The 3,615-nt window shown below is 43.3% G+C and overlaps 1 pseudogene; it reads right to left on the reverse strand.

Annotated features, from left to right (window-relative positions):
• Positions 1-1,720: 1,720 nt before the first annotated feature.
• On the reverse strand, positions 1,721-2,191 carry LOC148018068 (alpha-glucan phosphorylase 2, cytosolic pseudogene; annotated as a pseudogene).
• Between the last annotated feature and the right edge of the window lie 1,424 nt (positions 2,192-3,615).

A 3,615-nucleotide genomic window follows, 5' to 3' on the forward strand; every position in this document is an offset into this window, starting at 1 on the left:
ATCATGTACAACAGATGGCTGTCCATACTCATAACCATATTGCTCATGCTGTTCATACTGCATATGGTGATAATAGTCCTGCTGCACATCAGAGGGACAGTTAGGTTGAGCATATGCAATTGTTTTCACTGCAGTTTGCTGCTCACATTCATAAACATGTTGCCTTTGATCATTGATCCCACTGTATTGGTTATAATCACTTGCTTGCTGTTGATCAAAGCTAGAAGTGTACTGATAAGCATAACCATTTCTGTTACATCCATAAGAACTATGTTGCTGAAGAGATGGATGCTCATAAGCATAAGCATGTTGACCATAATAACCATTCTGCTGCCAAGGTTCAATGGAATGATACTCTTCAGCATATACATGTTGTCCATAAGCATAAACATTTGATCCAAGTGTACCATCAGCATATTGATGCTGGCCATGAGCATAAGCATTTGGTTCAGGTCTTGCTATTTTTTCCATATATGCCTTTATAAGAGCAATACACTGTTCATTCGAAGCTACAAGTTTGTCAATATTAGCTTGTATTTGAAGCTGATCTTGTACAAATTTGTCCATTTTAGCCTGTGTTTGAAACCAACCTTGTCCAAATTTGTCCATTTTAGCATGTATTTGAAGCCAACGTTGTTCACTAGAGCTGGAGCTATTGTTCTTAGCTACTGCCATTGTAGTCAAGTTGCTTTCAAAATATTCCAAAGCATAACAGAAGTCAGCTATAGCAATATCATGAATCATAAATCCTCAAGAATGCAGAGGTATCTTGTGGTTCTTGTACCAAACTTTACAAACAAGAGATATGTTGTTCCTGTCCATGTCTGTGTTGGGCTCCAAATCTGTAATCTTCAGTCAATTTCGTAGCTCAACTTGGCTGTCAATTTTCCTTCACTTAACAAGTCTGAAGATTTAAACCCTGCTCACAAAGCTATGATGAAAGTGGCCAGTTCCAAGTATAAACACCAATCCTAATGTAATGGATGTCAAAACCACTGCTGATATTGGTTAATCTAACAAAGCTGTAGGCAGTAACCCAACTATGCCCTCATGCACAGCTCATAACCCAAAGAGATCATCTCCATGTTAAGCAACAGGCTGTCATCTCAGGAGCCATTGTCCTTACAACAGCTGTAGCAACAGCCAAGACTCCTGGGAGCTGAATAAAATTCTGAGAACATGGGTAATATTGCAGATGAGGAGAAGGGAGACTGCAACATCATCAATGGAGTATTGATCAGGCCATCATCCCCTTTTACTTTCTTTGTACAGAAGGCGTAATACATATTTGCAGGCTCCTCGTACAATAAAGCAGAACTTCTGCTCTCAAATTTCGCTTTGACCTCCAAACTCGAGAATCTTCAACTAGAGAATGAAAAGATGCAGTCTGAAGTAGCCTTTCTGAGGGAAGATTCAAGGCTCAAACAAGGCGAGAAACAAAAGATGACGGTAGTTTAGCTGAAAGATATGAATGGCAAAAATGGGAAGATGAGTGGGAAGTTGAGCTAGGAGGCTGTGGGCCGTGGGGAAATGACAGTGGTCTGGATTGTGATGTTTCATCTGCTAAGGAATCAATGAGCATGAAGGAACCTCCCCCTGAGCTGCTGATGCCAAAAACCCATGCTGGACATGGAGCATAAATCCTTCACATTGCAAGAAGAGCTTCCAGCAAGCCAAGCTTATTATATTCACGTTCTTTAAGGCTTGGGATAAAGACTTTTTAAGGGACTGGGCACTCCTGTATATGCCAGATTTCATTGGCATACTGTTGAATGGTCCGATCACTGCTGAACTTGCCTGACCCAGCTGTACTTAGAATTGACATTTTTGTCCATTTCTGCTGGTTTTTGTATGCTTCATCCACCTTAGCTTGAGCTTCCAGATAGCCTGGGAAGTCATAGCCAACAAGAAAATAATCTCCTCAGCCATACCCACTGTTGCCTTCAAGAGAATCAAGTAACGGTTGGTAATCGTAATCCCCAAAAACTCCACTCTTAATAAACTCCTTGGTCTCAGTAAAACGTGGATCCGGCACAAAATGGCCTTGCTCCCTCTCCTGGCGTAGCCGTGATATTTCGTCTGCTTGTGCTCCAAACAAGAAAAAGTTGTCTTCTCCAATCTCCTCTCGTATCTCTACATTTGCTCCATCCAAGGTGCCAATGATTAGGCATCCATTAAGGGCAAACTTCATGTTACTAGTGCCACTAGCTTCAATACCACTGCTGCCATTTCAGAAAGAATGGCTTTGGTGGAGCGTCAAGCAGGAAGCATCTGAAATTAGGGGTGGAATCTTGGCCGATGAAATGGGGATGGGGAAGACTATTCAGGCTATCTCACTTATTTTAACAAATAGAGCTCAAAGCCTACCTCAAAGCTCAGGAGAAAGTTCTTGTCAGGCTTTGCCTAGTGCCCATTCGGACAAGCCAACCAAGGAACCACCTGAAATTAAGGCGACGCTGGTTGTATGCCCTCTAGTTGCAGTTATACAATGGAGGAATGAGATTGCTCGTTTCACAAAGGAAGGAAGTGTCAAGGTTTTAGTTTACCATGGGTCTAAAAGATGCAGTCTGATGTTGAGAAGTCCCTGGCTCCTGTGGAAGATGAATCTCCTGAAGAGGATGGTGGAAATAGTTCTGCAGGGTTCCTCTCTCTCCAGATCATCTTGGTATTTCTGAATGTGAATGGGGATGGAGGAGATCCACAGAAAACTCAGATTCTCTCCCTTCTTGTGTTTTCCATCTCTCTGATCCTCTCTCCGTCCGCCTTCTTCAATTCTCTCTCTCGTCTGCCTTCTTCGTACCCTTAGCCAATCGCTGCCTTCTTCGTACCCTTGACCAATCTTCAGATCAAAGCTTCAGAGTGCCCGGAATCCTCTCTCCGTCCGCCTTCTTCGATTCTCTCTCTCGTCTGCCTTCTTCGTACCCTTGACCAATCGCTACTTGTCAGAGAGACAGGCTCCTACTCTGACCATTGCCTCTTGTAGCTGGATTGTGTAGTGACGAATTGTCACAATTCTCTGCGATGGTAGTAAGAATACCACCTGCAGAGTTGCTGCAATCTTCCGAGACAAAATGGAAGTCCCGAGAAAGCCCTACACTGAGAAGCCGTGGCTAATGATGAGGATGAGTTTGAGCTCCCGTTTACAAAGACTGAGGTGGAGAAACAGCACCAGAAACAGAAGAAGGCTTCCGCTACTTGGAAGAAAGAGAGGATTAGCGTAGTTCGTAAAGGCTAGGAGAGCTATAGAGAGTTTGAGAAGGAGAAGGAGTAGAAGATCTATCTTGCCAGACAGGACCAGTTTCTAATCCCGAGTCCTCAAGAATTTCAAGACTTGCAAGCTGGCAACGAGAAGCTTCAGAAAGAAGGTGGAGGCTACTTTTAGTAAGATGGTGAAGAAATGGAGGAAGATGTGACAGGACAGCAATTTTACTCTCTCTTCACCAAAATACCTCCAGCTATAGTTGTGTAAACTCCCCAAACTGCCATTAATGCTCTTGCATGAAGTCCTTGTGGTCTGGAGGTGTAAGCTCCCAAGAAAGCTGCCATTAATGCTTCTGCATGCAGTCCTTGTGGTCTGGAGGTGTAAACTCCCAAGAAAAGCTGTCATTAATGCTT

Source organism: Lygodium microphyllum, chromosome 21, assembly GCF_053477565.2.
Source record: "Lygodium microphyllum isolate KBCC chromosome 21, Lygodium_microphyllum_v1.1.10, whole genome shotgun sequence".
Classification (NCBI taxonomy): domain Eukaryota; kingdom Viridiplantae; phylum Streptophyta; class Polypodiopsida; order Schizaeales; family Lygodiaceae; genus Lygodium; species Lygodium microphyllum.